At 41.8% G+C, this 17,929-nt stretch overlaps 1 protein-coding gene across 3 annotated transcripts in view; it reads right to left on the bottom strand.

Annotated features, from left to right (window-relative positions):
* The window catches only part of MAST4 (microtubule associated serine/threonine kinase family member 4), a 2,307,007-nt gene that overhangs the window by 1,103,415 nt on the left and 1,185,663 nt on the right, over positions 1-17,929 (bottom strand). The window lies entirely within an intron of this gene.

The following is a 17,929-nucleotide window of genomic DNA, read 5'->3' as shown; positions in this document are numbered from 1 at the left end:
GCCGGGGCCTGCCGGGGCCGAGCCCCGGCAGTCTCCCAAAAGTGGGGCTGAGCCGGGGCCCTGCCGGGGCCCGGTCCCACCGCATGCAACATTGGCGGGATGCATTATCCCGTCGCGGCGGCAGCCGCGACAGGAGATGCGCCTGCCATGAAGTCAGGCGATCTGACAGGAGTGGCAGCCAACCACAGTGATGCTGTGGCTGCCTGCCACTTCTGAGGGGTCACCAGAGGCAGTTACTGTCCCTTTGTTTCCCCAGGTCGCCGAGGCGTCTTTAACCCTCAGCGAACCTGGGGATTCCTTGACATTTTTCGAGGTTTATGAAAGATGGCTTGAAAAGTACACAATTCAAGCCATCTTTTATAAAGCTTTGCCGACGGACAATTTTGTCCGTAGTCAAAGCTTTATAAAAGATGGCTTGAATTGTGTACTTTCAAAGCCATCTTTTATAAACCCGAAAGGTTTTTTTAAAAAAATGGCCTGAAAAGTAGGCAAACCGTAAGGTATGCACACACACATATATCTATATATATATATATATATATATATATACACACATGTTATATATCTATGTGCGTACCTTACTATGGTTTGTGTACTTTGCAAGCCATCTTTTCTAAACATAGAAATATGTTACATTACATATGTAACATATTTCTATGTTTAGAAAAGATGGCTTGCAAAGTACACAAACCATAGTAAGGTACGCACCACACACAGATATATAACATGTATATATATATGTGTGTGCATACCTTACGATTTGTGTACGTTTTAGGCCACGCCCCCCCACAAGCCACATCTCCAAATGAGGACCCCCCCTCGATTTCGTAGCCCACTTAAAGCCCTGCATGCCTCTCTGAACTGCACAACAAACAATCCCCCGTCATTGAGCAACTTGGGCTCGAGTGGGTCTGAGGCGGTCACGAGGCGTGTGCATTCACAGCCAGAGAAGAGAGCTGTGCGCCGCCACAGGATTCTCTGATTAGGAGACGAAATGGAGACCAGCAACCGAAGGCTTTCCATCAGGCCGTGGCCTTGGCTGTTGGCTCTCTCTCCACTCTAGAGAGCAATTCCTTGCTCTTCATATTTGTTTTAATCTTTTGTACCCATTTGTCGCCGTTTTAAAGCATTAATAACTCACCCGCACAAAAGCATTCTACGTGCAAGTCATAGGATTCCAACCAGAGAAAGGGTCAATAATTGCACCGGGAGCTGTAAAGCCAGGGGTGAAAGCAAAGCTTTATTAGCACTGCACACAACACTAGGACGGGTGCATTACGAGTTCAGTGCCCACAAGGTCAAACAGACAAGGGATGGACCCTCAAGGCCCTCATCTTCAAGTAATGGGCCCTCCTTAAAACCTACATGCACACCTTCTTAATTCCCCTCTTAACCTGAGGCTGAGGTATCGGATACCCACAGTCTCCACTCCTGGTTGCATGTGGATTCCCGGATGGCTAAATGCCTGACCTCCAAACTCCCCCACCCCAATTGTAAGCGCTCCGCTCCCTTGTATGGACACAGTGCAATCTGCTCCCCTCCCCTATGCCTTGCAAAGTGCTCCGTTTCCAGAAGCTATATCCGCGTTCAATAAATCCCTTAATAGTACAAGTGATAATAAAATATGTCAATGTTTCTAATAATGTGGTACACAATCTAAACAAAAACTAAAGTATTGTGGGCTTAATTCAAACAATGGCATATGCAAAGTAAACTAGGTACAAAGCTTTCAGAAAAATACCCTTCCACGTTTTGCATGGTAGGATATGAAATAGTTCAGATCGTTAAGGAAACTACAACCTCTCACTTCACAGAAAGAGCGATACATAGAGCAGACTCGGGTGGAGAGAGCGATATTTGGACAGATCGCTCTTTTCATCACTTGAAGCGGCCATGTCATTGACACACGGCGCCACCGGCTGTGGACCTAAAATAACCCTGAACCCAGCTCAGACAGCCATGCGAGAAGTTGTTTATCATTCCGCCACTTGGTGTCTCCTTGTCCTGCAACAGAGGTCGACGCGCCTGGAAACACTGGCGCGTAAACGCACAGTTCACAACGCACACGGGTGCGCAGTTTTTAGGCACATAACCATGGTCATATCCAGGGCATCTGTAGTTTAAAGGCTAGCACACTTCCCCAGGGAAAGCGAGCTGATACGTCTGGTCAATGAACTGGTTTTACCCACATGGAGTTCTGTCATCAATAAACAAACTATTTTCACAGCAGCCAGTTGAGTCTGTATATGCACAACCCTTATTTGCATAGACTTGTAAAGCCGACTGTGACTATTTTATGCTTCACTGCTAGCCGTGGTAAAGCAGTCCTATCTCCAGACTGTGTTGCATGCATTTGTATTTTAAGTGGAGGCAAGAGTTGATCAGCAGCGGCAGTAATAGCCACGAAGGCTGCTTTGCATTTGAAGGTGGGCTCAGGAGCAACAGCGACCCTACCATAAAGGAGGCTCAGTTCAGTCCAAAGCTTCAGGGCGCATACATTATCGTCATCAAAAACATGTACTACATGGAAGGGATTGGAAACCTGGCATTAGGGGTGTTGGTAGGTCTGGAAAAGATCAGGGGATACGCTAATGTCGGGAGTGTCAGTGCTGGGGCTAGCTATCGTTTTGGTTGTAGACCCTGAGCTTCTATCTGGGGCAACAACCAAGAGACCGGGGGCTATAGCCCCCTCAGCCACCCCCTAGCAACGCCTGTGCCTGGCATATTCCGACTGGGTACAGTTGATCAACGGGCAACAGTTGGGTTTCATGTCATTGGACAAAATGCACATCATTAAAATATGCTCCTAGTTTGATCCTTCCTGGAGGACCAACGCTGGTAGGTGACACACTGCTGAAATCCATCATCATTAGATGAAATTCGAAGATTTCCTCAGTTTTGTGTCTTTTGCCCAATCAATCCTCTTTTATATTATGTCTGGGGACGCAATCAGCTAGGTTTAACACATACTAGCCAGAAAGGAAATCACAGAAAACAGGGGGATTGTGAATCCATAGAAACAATTTTTAATTAAATGCTGGACAAACATCTAAAAAAAGGAAGGCAGTGAACAAAGAGGCTTACTAAGAGTGATTTTAAAACAAAGCAAAAGGTACAGTTACACAATTAACTACACAATTTGTGTGGGTTAGTAGCAGAATATTTTGTGCACTTTCATGTACTACTCAACAGTAGTTGTACGCAATTGTTGTCTAGACAAGACAATTGGTGTTTCTGGTTCGGAGCAAAAATAACCAACATGTTGTAAGATGAAGGCCAGTGATCTGAAGGGACCGAAATATCATCAGGACAAAGTTGATGAAAACAGGTATTGGAGTATACCTGGGTGGTGTCGTCTTTTCATATAAAGGAAATAGGTGATGGAACACAGTCCGTGGTACTGGTAGTGTTGATAGGTGATCCTGCGGTAGCTAGGATCTTGAAATAACAATTTGCAAATCCAGGGAGATTGGTCCTGACAGTTTAGTGGGTTAAATCACTGCGCTCTGAAGCAAAAATAAAAGCTGAGACAGCATTGTTGAGGCCGCTCGGTACCGGATGTCAGGAGCTGGAGCTGTGTTGGCTCGGGACCAGTGTTGCATCTGCGCACATGCTGAGCGGCCTCAACAATGCTGTCCCAGCTTTCATTTTTGCTTCAGAGCGCAGTGATTTAATCCAGTACGCTGTCAATCTCCAGAACCAATGTGCATTCCTCCCTTTGGTCCAGGCTGCTGCAAACTGGCTTCATGTCTGACATAAGTCTTTCTTTGGAGACTTATACTGGCTTCATGCAGTGCCGCCCCTTCCTGTGTAGGAGCCCTTCCTGTGCAGGAGCTCCCGACAGCTCATTAGTCTGTCTTCTAGGCCATTCTGGGGCCAGCTGATGATACACTGGCTATAAAGACTGAAAATCCAATCTGTTTTCTCTGTTCCGGGTGAAAACTGTATCAACTCGTGTAGATCCTAAAGAGAAAAAGTACCAACAAAATCCCCAAAAACTCAATGAAGAAAAAGGTGAGTGAAAGTGTTAAGCCAAAACATCTGGAGCCGGACAGGTTGGTGTCCCCTGCCCCAGACATGTATACCAAATAAATTTTGATTAGTAACTGTGGATTACATTGCCATGCCAAGAGATGGTATCTTCTTTAGCCAGGTTATTATGGTGCAGAATAACCCATTTTATCATGTGGTGGCTATGATCAATACTGTTATCCAACAGAGACATGCAATAAATCAGGTCATCCAAGGCAAAGAGGACACTGATTCTGTTTGTATCCCTTGGGCAGATCACGTCAAGATTCAAGAGAGAACACAATGTTATCTACAACTAGAGCATCACCCGCACTAAAACGTGACTCCCATACAATGAGATTATCCGTTTCTAGACTATCCTCAGAACTGAACAGACACACAGACATTTTACTAGGTGATGTTAGGGCAACACATGTAAATCCTTTCAAGTGTTAAGCATTGCTAGGTAAAGTATTCCCTCGCATGCAATTAAACGCAAATTCCACCTTGCAGCCTAACTCTTGTGAAGTGTGATACTTCACTGCCATTGCATCTGGTTGGCATCACCATCATAAGGGGATGCAACAACTACTGAAATGGTGGAGACATATATGATCCTGAAGAAAGGGAACATACAGCATCTTTCCAAAAATATTCTGATTGAGACAAATTATATACTACTCAATTAGACTTACTCAAGAATCAATGAACAAATCACTCATTTACACAAACAGTACAATCATTGCAAAAGTATAAAAATACAAAACAGACATGTTCTTCCCAAAAGGTTTTACATTCAATAAGTATTAAACTATACTCTCCAATCATATGTTTAGTATCACATGTACCAAACTAGAACTTTTGAGGTTTGAAAAGCAATGAACTCTTCGTTGAAAATGGCCGGTTTATATAATGATTATTAATCTATGAGTATTTAAACATTTGCACTGTTTTATTAACCGATACATAGATGGTATTGTTTTTCAAGCACAGTCTTTTTGTATTTTGCTTTTGTAGCTAGATATCCCATGTTGTGTTTTTGCATGATTTGGGATACATGTGGACCTAAATGTATGTAATCACGAAGCATATTTTCAGAGTAAAATGTATACGATGAAAACCCTTTTTGCAATAAAGTTCTGCAGTTCACTTGTTTGCAGTGCTTTCACTAGTGTTTTGTTCATTGATTACCTCTAATTAGGGTTTACATATATATAATAGGTCGGTAATAGATGCTCTTTAATTAAGGTGATCGTCCTGAGTAATAGGAAATCTGAAAATTCTATTGCTAATAACTTTTGACTTGCAGGATGGATATGGCTGATATTTTCCAAACAAAAAATCCATCACACATTGGGAAAAATGTGTTAAAAAATGAAAAAGCTATAAAAAAAAGCAAAAAAACACTCAGGTAAAGTTGAAGTGCAAAAACTACTGGGCAGATATGGACCAAATGAAAAACAACTTTGACATGAAGAGTAGACTTAAATTCTCTGATAAATTGGGTGTTTTCCATCCAGTAGTTTTTAAAATATTCGATGGAGAAATGGGTGCCCCCTGCTCCCAAACAAATAGCTATATATCCCAGGGCACTTTGCAGCAGAGACGCTATTTCGAAATGAAAAGCTGCCATTTCTTTTGCTTGATTCGAGCAAGAGCTGGGTCTGGAGACCCAGATAGAGTTCAAACATTTTCGTGTTAGCGGAGGAATCTTGCGAGATTACCGCGGCTACAACGAAAGACGCTATTGATAGGTTATTTTGATAGGTTATTTATAACGCGCCTAATGCCCAGAGGTTTCTAAGCGCGAACCCGGAAGCGAACCTTTGTTGCTCCATGTCATCTTGCTTCCAAGGCGAGCATGTTGCCACTCAGCTATCCTCCTGAGACTTGGGAAGAAAATGCATCACATGAACTAAAGACTGTAAAGGGGTAACAGGAGAGGGCCAGGGAGGGAAATAGCTGCTGCTATGAGTGGGGGGACCATGGAAAGAGGAGGGGACACTTGGTGAGTGCCTGTGAGGGCAGGGAAGAGGTTTTGTTTTGAAGGGTTTTGCATTTTCGTGAGACAACCGCGGCATGGGTAGTTCTATATATAGTTCATTGCCATTATCGTGGGAATCGGAAGAGTGGAACAAAACATTTTATAACTAGGGGGCCCAAAGGAACCTATTAGTGCAACATGAACAGATGCTACGGCCGCAGTCCATGGCTAGTGGGCCCAAAGAAACGTATTGGTGCAATATGTTGGGATTTATTAAGGGTATAAGTCCCTTCTCCCCAAGGGGAGCCTCCCCCTTTCAGGCTAATGAGGTGAGCCCGCTATGCAAGATCCTCCCTAGGGGTCTGGGCAAGTGGGACCTCACTGGGTGAGACTCCCCCTTAGGGGACAAGGACTCCTGCTCTTGTGAGGCACTCCTCAGACTATCCATCCTAGCAGCATATATGGGAATACCGGTTATGAAGAATACTGTAAAATCTGGGTGGTTTGGCTGAAGACAATGCCGAAATAAACTATTCTACAAGAGAAAATTATTATGCCTCTTTAAGTAGAGACGTATATTTAACTGAGATGAGTAGAGTAACAAGAGAGAGAGAATCAAAAGTAGGGGAAGCCCCCTGACAGCATGCTTCAGAGAGGTGAGGTGGAGAGAGAGTACCGTAAGCAAGGGAAGTCACCTGACATCATGCCTGGGAGAGGCGGAGCAGAGGAGAGCTGCAGAGCCTGGGATTTGCGATCAAGTTCAGAATACCAGTGGGAAATGCCAGAGGCCCAGTGTTTTCAGGAACCGAGAAGCTGTTGTAAAGCAGCAGAGGGGAATCCTAAGTTCGATGGAGGCGTAGCCACAATGACATCTTGGTGGGCAGAGGACACAGTGAACCATGCTGAAACCATCCCCGTGGGAGTGTACAAACCTCCTGAGTGCCCGCATCTGTACTTGGCAGCAGAGAGAAGGCCGAGCACCGGAAGCTGGTGATACTAAATAGCAATCCAACAGACGTTGAAGAAGAGGACCAGAGTGTATGCCAAACCCTACAGTGTTTCCCGCACATACAGAGGTAACAGGGAGAATGAGGAGACCGCCGGGGAAGTATTATGAAGAGGGAAGAACTTGTGTATTAAGGAGAACTGTCGAAAACCTATACCTAAAGAGGGAATAAAACTCAAGCGATATTGTGAAGGAACTACAAGAGCATATAAAGGAGGCATCAAGAGCCCATACAAGGAGACCACACTAAGAAAACGCTGGAACAAAGAGGCACCCAGGAGAAGGAGGACACTCTTTTGGTATTATGTTAGTTAATATAGTAGCAGGGTCAGTTAGAGTTCGTTTAGAGAGTGGACATATTTGTTTGATAATTCCTGACAACCGACTAGCACCTTTTAGTTTATTTAGACAGGTAGGGACAACCTCTAGCAGTAGGAAAAGATAGACCCTGTCCTTATCATTTTGGTCAACATCAGTAAAAAATGTCCTTAACATGTCCGACAACTCCTAATCGCCACAATGTACAGTGGCGCCGGCCAAAGGCCAGTGGGTCCCAAAGAGACCTACTGGTGTAATAGGTACATTGGCCACAGCCTTCTGCCATGGCCACTGGCCAGGGCTAGTGGGCCCCAAAGAAACCTATTGGTGCAACAGGTACAGTGGCCACGGCCAAAGGCCATGGCTAGTGGGACCCAAATAAACGTATTGGTGCAAAATGTAGAGTGGGCACGGCCACAGGCCATGACTAGTGGGCCCAAAAGAAGCTATAGTATCACAAACCTCTTGAAATTCCATGAAAACTTTAATAAAGAGAAAGTTAAGATCAAATATAAAATGAAAAAAAATAGCAAAAAAAACTTTGAAATTCTGTGAAAGAAACCTTGGTTAAGAGAGAATTAAGGTGATCAGGTTTAACACAACCAATTCAGCCCTCATGCTTGAAGCTAATCCACCCAAACTTTGCACCCCCCGTTGCGCAGAATATGACCACAATGATGACACCACTGATGATCACTGGTGATATCACAGAGTTTATTCATTACATTTTGAAATAGGACAACCCTGCTTTCTTACATGCTATATATGTACATATTTAATATTCACACAGTACATTGTAGTCTGCCCTGGTTTCTGTAATTGTAACAAACGGTATACAATCATGTAGTATGAGTAGCTGGTTTCTTTGAATGCGACGATTCTATACTATCACAATGCACACATGCACGTATTCTTATTTTTCTTCTTACTACTACATCTGCTTATTATATTATTTTTGAAATTCCTTGAAATAGATGTAACTGGATCTGATATTTTCCCCCCAATTAAGCATTGTAATTGCTTACTAATATGTGAAATTTAAACCATTTGTATGAACGTTACATATTTTTTATTTAACATTTTAGAAGTTAATAAGTACTACAAATGAATGCTCCACACATGCTACTTGCATGACTGGATTGTTTCATGTCGTTATTTTTGTTAAGTGTACTAAAATAAAATATGCATCAAAAGTGGGCAACAAAAATATTCTTATATAATCAGTAATGTCATATGATGTAAATATTGATATCAATGAGGTTGTGCATGATGTCATTAGTGATGCCATGTATGATGTAATTAATGTCACCTGTGATGTCATTGTGGTCATACACTTCGTAACAGGGGGTGCAAAGTGAAGGTAGACTTGCTTCATGTGCAAGTGCTGAATTACAAGTGTTTTGTATTGGTATTTAAAACTCATTACCAAGAAAATGAACATCACTTAAAGTCCCCCTTAAATAATGCAATTGTGGAAAATCTTGCAAACATTTGTGCAGATAGCACTTCCGATTGGGAAATATTAAATGAATCGAACAGTAGAGAACTTGGCTACTTTATTGACCTGTGCGGCTCAGAGCTTAAAAAAGGGGCTCTGGAAAGAAAAAGAAAGACTGTGCTACCCAAAGATGGGAGAGATTGTTTCCAGTAGGAAATGTAGTCCCCTTCTTGATAAACCTGTAGCAGATTGTGGGTAAAGAGGTGAATGGGGAATCCAGTCTGCAATGCTGTATCACGGCTGAAGCATGGCAACAACATTTTGCAAATTTATATGGTGATTCTGGAGTGACTGATATTCAGAAAGACACATCAATCTCAAGTATTAAACTTAACACTAGAGAAGGAGACGTTCACAGGGCTATTGCAAGCCAAAGGAGTGGGAAAGCTTCCGGGTCGGATGGGTTGCCACTTGACCTTTATAAAGAAGAGCCAATGGTATGAGGTCCAATAGTCCAATATAGTGTAACATTTTTAATGCAGTAACTAGATTCGGCATAGTGCCAATCGCTTGGAGAAATGCAGTAGATGTGCAAATGCATAAAACGCGTGTGAGGGACTAACCAGTCAACTACCAGCCTATTTCCCTTATGGATAGCTTGGGAAAAATATATACTAAGGCCGTCTGGCCTCACCTTCAATCTTGGGCCGAAGAAAAAACATTAGAGTACTGTTGTTCAGGAGACTGTATGCTGTATTTGTGGTTCTCAGGACAGCGTATGACAGTATCTCGAGGGAAACCGTGTGGCAGATCATGAGGGAAAGGGGGCCCCTTTTGAATTGAGATCTGCTATTCAGATACGTATACTGACAATAAGGAAGCTGTACGGTTTGGACTAGCTGGAGAACTAACCACGCCATTTGATGTGGCGAAGAGGGTGAGGCAAGGCTGTTTCCATGCCCCCTACCTTTTAACATGCACATTGAAGTAGTAATTGAGGCACTAACCCAGGGCTGTATGGAATGCCCTAAAATGGGCCAGGATTGTTATCTGGCTTTATTTTATGCCGATTATGTAGCGATATTGTCTAACTCACCACAGGGACTAATTGAATATATATTTCTAGATAAATGTGAAACACTCTGATTACAACTGAATACCGATAAAACAAAGATAATGGTGTTTAAGTCACAGTTCTCAAAGCACAACAAAATGGATATCTAGATATATTTTGTTTCAGGCACCTATTTCATGTACAGGATGCGAAATAGTACATCTGAAAGCCATTATTACTCCCAATACCTGCCCGAACCTCATCTTGCTTTATGGTCTGCCGACTGAGATGCATATGTTTATGCATTTAACAAATGGTTGGGCAATCCCAAAGACATGGAAACCAAAGAATTGGAGCAATTATTCATATCCAGGACTTTACTATATTAAGCAAAGAACCAACACACACTTGTGGTAAAGCACTGGACTGGGTGGCAATTAAAAATCTGCATTTAAAATTGCTGCATTGCTACCATTATTCTGTGACCTTTACAATTCTTATCCCTAAAAAGGCGACTCTTGAAATGAATAAGGTACAAACAATAAAAAGTAGGAACTATAATAACAATCACACCATTGGACTTACAGACATGCATCAATGACTTGATGACATCTACCTCTAGCCGTGACTCTGTAGCCTTGCTGGCATCTAGTTACACTCAATGCATGAGTGTGATGCTTAATCAAGTAGCGCCCTTGATGACAAAGATGGTTAGGGAAAGGGAAAATAACCAAAAATGGTTTACTTCGCATTTAGCCCACTTGAAGCAGGAAAAGAGAAAAGTGGATCGGTTATGGATAAAAACCCAGTCCCAAAATACCAAAGATAAATGGAAAGCCATACAGAATAACTACTGGGCTGAAATTCTTCAGGAAAAAAAAGCTTTTACGACACACAAATCTCCAATTTTACGAACAATGCCAAAACACTATTTGAGATTATTAAGATACTGGAGAAACCCAAAGCACAGATTACAAAATGTGTTCCAAACAACCAAGACTGTGAGGAAATACAAAAAGCATTTGCTGACAAAATACATAAAGCACAACACAATGGGGGCACTGAAGAGGTCAATTCCAGTACCGCCTCTCAGACTCCCATTATTCAATGCCAAAAACATGAGACCCTGTCACAGAGGACTCCCTTATGAAAATTCTTAAAGACTTGCGCCCCACTTCATGTCAGACAAATGTTCTCCCCGCTAAAATTGGTTCCATGTCATTTCATCACAGAATGTTTTTTCGCAGGGTTTTTTACCGCAAATATTTTTGGGAAAAAAACATCAAATTTTTTATTTTTCTATATTTGGGGGTTCACCCCAAGCCACACATTCCCTTTAAATGTTTAGGTATTGCCTTACACCCAGACCCCATATAAATAATTTTCTAAACCCCCCTAAAAAATTCAATGGGTTTTTTTCGTTGAAAAAAAATCACAGTAAATAAACCCTCGAAAAAACATCCCACAATTAAAGGACGCTGTACCCTAAAATTGTCCTAGAACATTGTTATCTTTGCACCATTTCATACGCGCTTTGTAAATGCTTGCTTCTATGACAATGTGTAACAGTAACCCCACTATTGAAAAAGCCCAACTTAAATCCTGCAATTCATTCTAATTTCAAGCCTATAACCAATGTTCCATTTATGTTGAAATTAGTGGACAACGTTGCTGCAATACAATTTAAAAAACACCTAGAGGAGTTAATTATACTCCATCATCGCCAATCAGGCTTTAGAAGTTTTCATGGAATAGAGACTGCTATGCCAGTTTTACAGACTGAAATGTTGAAAACCATTGATGAGAGCGGATGAGGGCTGCTGATGCTTCTAGATTTATCAGCAGTCTTTCATCCGTAGATCACGCTAAATTGCTTCAGCTATCCAAGACATTGGCAAATGCTCCTCTAACACAGTAAAATGGTTCCAGGCATTTCTTAGCAACAGGATATAGACGATTGTGTGGGAGAATTCTTCCTCATCCCCAGAATCTATTACATATTTTATGTCATCCTTTGTGTGATCTACTGGAATCAACTGGATTATACTTCACAAATTATGCTGACAATACTCATCTTGTATTTAAGTTGAGTGGGGAATACACAAAGGACTCTGACCTGATCGGGTCTGTATATGACAGAAAACGAATCTGGCTATGGATGACCGGCAATGGGATGTGCCTCGATAGTGAGAAGACTGAGCTTCTTATTTTTGGCTCACCTCAAGCGAGGAAAAAACATGGCGCTGCATATGCCAACTTTGACATTGATCAGCACCCCATAAACAGTTAATAAAGTGAAGACACTGGGTGTGGTAATCGAGGCATCACTCAATGCTGATGCTCAAGTTACAAACTTCACAAAAGCGTACACTGGTATTTAAGGCTATTGTGGTTGATTAAGCCCTATTTTTCAAAAAATAATTGGATTACATTGGTCATAGCCCTAATTCTGCCAAGATTAGATTATTGCAATGCCTTACTCGGTGGGGTAAGTAAATCCTGTCTAAAAAAGTTGCAGATCTTACAAAATGACGCTCGGTTGTGAATAAGGTTCCTAAATTTGAGCATATTTCCTTTTTTAGAAGGAAAGTGCACTGGCTCCCCATGGAAGCCAGGATACAGTTCAAAATCAACACTCTGACAAACAAGTGTTTGTTTGGTAAAGATCCTGCTTACCTAAAAACACAAATTAATGTCCCGAATTCTGCTAGGATCATGAGATCCAGAGATCGCAAGAGATAGTTAGGCCCCAGATTTAAACAAGCTAAAGGGAAAGAGGTCCTATCCAAGGAGCGCTGATATAGCTTGGAACAAATTGCCAATAGACCTACGCTGTAAAGAAAATCTTCATGCTTTTAAAAAGGTGCTGAAAACATTCTTATTTTCTTAAACTGACATGCAGTATCTCTTTTTCTGTTTATTTTGATCCATCTTCTCCGCACCCCGACGCCTGCGGGCTGTGGCGCGTAAGAAACAAACATATGTAAGAGAATGTAAACTAGAACAGACAATGTTCTAAGATTACTTGGGAATTCGATTCCATGAGAACTGTGGGTGGTCTTCACAACTTTCCAAAGCCTGCTCCAACCTGGGAAAGTATAGTGGGGCTACCCATTCCTTTTTTGTTAAACATGGCCAAGGGGCAGTTTTGACTGCTTTGGAGTAATATCGACAGCAGGCAATGCCAGTCCCAACCTTTGGTGCAGAGATTTGGGGTATTGTTACTTTGCGGGCACTTGAGATAATGGAAAATAAGTCTTTTTTTAAACTGTTATTATTGCGACAGTGTTCACGGTGTGCCCCATTACATTTGGAATTGGACATAAGCCTGTTAGGAGAATTACTTGCTGTAAAACCAGTATACTATTGGCTCAGGCTATGGAGCTCGGATAGCCAATGGAAATACAGCAAAGTATTAAAACATCTCCTGAGCCCAGAGGGGGGGGGGGGAGTGTATCCCATTGGTTGTACATGTGAAGAGTCAATTATTAGGACTAAATAAAGCTGCACTATGGGAATGCCCTGATAGAATAGATAAATCTGCCTTGTCCAGGATTAAGAGAACAATAACATTGAGAGATAAAGAGCTGATGCTGGATATGGCAAGAAGCATCAAACTGGGACCAGTTTACATTAATGGCAAATTAGAGTTTGGTTTTGAACATTATGTTGACCATACACAACCACAATATGAGAAATCCCTGCAAATGCGTTCTAGGATGGGAACGCTTCATTTAGACTCCTTTACTACATTTTGGCAACAAGGTGGATCACGCATATATGCCCTTCATGTGGTCTAGGCATGGAAACGGTTACCCATTTCCTGGTGGTTTGTGCCCAATTGAAAGATCTGAGGATTCGATCTTTAAGGCCACTTCTTAGGACAACTGTTTTTTGGATCTACAATTGAAGCAATTAATTTTTGTAGACTCCTAAGTGACCTCCATATTGTATTTGCAGTAGCCTGCTATATTCATATGGCATGGATGCTCATATTGAAGTTACTGAATAAGGGTATGATAGATGGGAGTCAAGCTATTTCTATATAGTGTTCACTTTGGGATGCAGTGATTGACTCATTTTCAGGATTTTAATGAGGCTGCAAGCATGCTCTCCCCTTTTTAATAAGGAAGGGAAAAATAAATATATTTATTTTTCTTTAAAAACAATTAAGGATCATTTTAATGAAAATGTTATACATTTGAAAAATGTTTGAATGTTTTATCTCATATATTTTTATGTTTGTTTTTATATGTACTTTAGGGTTTCTATACCAAATAAAATATTAATGACTGACTGACTTAACACAACATCGTGTAAAACACACATAAGCCAATGATCCCCATTTGAATTTTGGTTGAAATACAAAACCAATCATATGGAGTTGTATTCGTCAATTGTGCTTGGTCAATCACATTGGATTTCATTTGAATTTATAGTTTGTATATTTAGAAGGAAAGGAAGTAGGCTGATATTTGATGATGTTCAGTTCTATTTAGTTACAACAAAATGAATGTGTATATTGATTGGCAATAGGACTCTCTACGCATAGGAGTGTGTTGAGTAAATACAATGCATTAACATCACTCTTTAATATTGATTAGTCGAGTTTGAATTCGAACTGTGAGAGTGCACGGAAAATAATGGTATGATCAGATACAATTTAATGTACACAAATTCCTAGCAGAAGTAATGCTACCAGCAAAGCACCAGGAGGACTTAAGTGAAGCAATGTCCCCTTACAGGAAACAAGCATTTTTAAATCTGTGCTGCCCTTTTGTTGAATGGAGTTCCCATTTCTCGCAGTAAGGGGCAGCAGCCATGCTCTGGCACCAAAAGGTGGGGTACTCTGGATAAGGATTGCAATGGGTTCAAGTCACACACAGAAGAAATCCCAGCCAAGCCAGTTACTTAAGAACATGCCATTGGGAGAGGCCAGCCAGGCCAGTTCCCTTTTCTCTCCCTCCAGCCATCAGGTCAGTCGGGCCATCATCATACATACCAACTATTTCCCTTGCTCTGGACAGTTTTAGACCCACGGGTGGGGGCAATACCCTACTTGAAAGACCTCCCGCCATCCTACCTTGTGCCCCAGAGAAGTGTCCTACATGCTGCCGAACACCTCATCAAGTGTCTACGCAGATACAACCACATCACCCCGGCCATCATCGACCTTCACTGGCTCCCACTGCACGCACAAATCACATTCAAGTCTTGCTGAATCATTTATACGACAGTCGCCCTCAAGTGACCCAGCTACCTATCTGAGAAACTCAGCATCTCTGGCAGACAATGCACCACCAGAAGCCAGGACATGTGCAGGCTCGAAATCAGCTATTGCACAAAGGAAAGGACCAGAAAACAAGTCTTCTTTGCCTATGTCGCAAGATCATGGAACCTCCTCACTGTCAGCATCAGACTTGCCACCATGCTCCCACAATTCAGAAATTAACTCAAAACACACCAATTCAAGGAGTTTCTCCTCCTTAACACCTAGACCAGCACATCGCGCCACGTGACTCGCTGGACGCCATCCACCTCTCTCCTCTGCACCACCCTGTACAGCTTTGTCCCTCTATATCCTAGATCCTGCTGTATATCTGTTCAGTTGTTACCTCTGAAAAACACTTGGTTATGCATCTTTACTGTTGTATAACTCTTTAAAGCGCTCTGTTGTGTATCTGTATTGTTGCATACCTCTGTGAAGAGCTCTGTTGCTTCTCGAAGCTAGGTCCGCACTCAATAAATACCATACCAACAATGAGCACCACATCTATGGACTCTAAAACTTTTCACTTAACAAAAAAAAATAATTACAATCAGGATTACAATTGGATTAAACCATGTGTATCAGTTCTGTTACAGATGAAACGGAGGGGCGGAAAATCCCAGCCTTGCTCTGACCAAAACAGAAGAGTCAGAGTAAATGGCAAAGGCCTGTTTTATTAAATAAATGTAAAACAGGGACAGCAGTAAGCACACACGTCTTAAAGCTCTCTAATTTCATAATGCAAAACAGTTTAAAAGGCAAAAATGCGTCCCTTCTGATGTCACAACGTTATCTGGGTTTGTAAAACATACAGGAAGGTGGGATTAGGTTAGTTCTATCATAAGTATGCAATCTATAGGAGTCAACATTCTGATTGGTTTTACCCTGTTTGATGGGGCCACCTATAAACTGATAATGGTGAATACAGGTCCTCTCTACATTACATAATTTGAGAGCAATGATTGGTTGGCATTGGCTTCACCAACCTTGATTCCTTGGCAGGTCATCATCATTTTATGGCAGGGGGATCGACATCCAGGTGCCGCCTTTCCCAATTATAACCCACCATCTCTGATTTCCTAGGCCACGAGTCAGGGCTTCTGCTTTGAACTGGGTTCTATCCCATGTCTTTTATTCTGAGAATTCGAGGGGAGTAAAGGTTCTGGTTTCTCTGAAGCTAATGAATAGCCCTTGTCCTCGAACTCTAAGTCACGTGTGAGGAGACCACGTTTTGAATCGTTATACTCTGCTTTTACCAGGATTTTAACCCATTTTACTATGGGTGCTGTTGCCCTATCGGTCCACTGGAGACTTGTTTGAGGTATTTCTCTCTCGATATTACTCTTCGTTAATGAGCACCTGGTCCTTGGAGGCGGTCTGTTTCTTTATTTAATCTAAGAGAAATAGGTCTTACGCTTGGGAACTGTTTATCTCATGCGCTCCTCTGTACCAGTCCAAACCTCCCTTTTCTATAATAGCTTTGGAGAGCTGTGTAGCTACTGTCCAATTTGTTAATCTCTGTGCCTTTTAGCTAATTCTCCTTCAAGCTCTCCCATTCATTTGAGCATGGCAGTGCTGTCTATTTTATCCCAAATGTCTGCTTTTCACTGTGGCATTTCTGCATTAAGCAAGCATTATGTGTGTTCTTATGCCTCTTGCGTTAAAGTGGATATATTCGAGCATATGTTTTCTAGTGTCTATTGCGTGCAATATATGATCTTCATATATGAAGGCAATTTAACCTAATGTCCGTGTAACTTTGTGATGAATGCATATCTGCTTCATGTCTCGTGCCTCTACGTGTGTCAGAAGTGGGATGACATCACCTGCTTTCATTATTCTTTAGCTACAGCATGTTCAGGTATGCCAGATCGTGTAGACTCATCACTTCTTCGATCGTTCCAAGGTAAGGCTGAAAGAGTTGTCTTAGTGAAGAATGCCTTTTGCGTCTACAGTATGGCCTTGGAGGGAGGGGTAGGGGCAGTTGTCAAAAGTGATGTGCTTCTCTCATTTTTACGATATAGAGGCAAGGGAGAGGCAGACTCCATGGATGATGCATTCATCTGTCTCTAAACATAGATATGTGCTACCATCTTCTTTTATGCCAACAGAGATGTATCTTTGGCACATGACCTTTAAACAGGACCACCAGATCCCAATTAAACATACAATACTGGCTTGACCGCACAATGGCGTTGACTTATTCTATACAGAAAAATGCTGCACATATTCCTGTGCAAGGACCATTATGTTATTAGGATTTATACCACGCACCGCTGCCATTGGCATGGTCTCCAGGCACTCTGCAGGATCTGACAGAGAAGAGTGTGTTAGGTTAGCATGGAGAGTGGAAAAATGACAGGTGACTTTTGCTCTTGTGTTGTTGCATAGGTTTGGGCCTATTTGAATTAAAACATTTGACCTAATCACATTTGATTTAATTTATTTGACCTTTTCTTCAGTCTAAAATGCGGGGGGAGAAGCCCCGCAAACCCCCCCACTTCACAACCTAATATATACCCCTACCCACCCCATATTTATATTTAATTAAATATGACTGAAACAAAGGTCAAAAGAATTCGATCAAATGTTTTAGGTCAAATGTTTTTAGGTAAATTATGCCAATACCGTTGCACACAGATCGGAAGTACCATGATCATTGAATGCAGATTTCTTTCTAGATGTCATGTGATGAGAGCATGTTGTATTTGTATTTATTTGAAGAACAGGGGTGTTAATTCAGGTCAAAATGACTTACAATAACACATTTACAGATGGAGGGATTCCCCAGAGGGGTGCCTGTACAATAGCAACAGATGAGAAGAAGTGATGAGCCAGGTTATGAGGAT

This window comes from Ambystoma mexicanum, chromosome 6p, assembly GCF_040938575.1.
Source record: "Ambystoma mexicanum isolate Mex_15411 chromosome 6p, UKY_AmexF1_1, whole genome shotgun sequence".
Taxonomy (NCBI): domain Eukaryota; kingdom Metazoa; phylum Chordata; class Amphibia; order Caudata; family Ambystomatidae; genus Ambystoma; species Ambystoma mexicanum.
The sequence above is the reverse complement of the archived record's forward strand: the minus strand, read 5'-3'. Positions and strand labels throughout refer to the sequence as shown.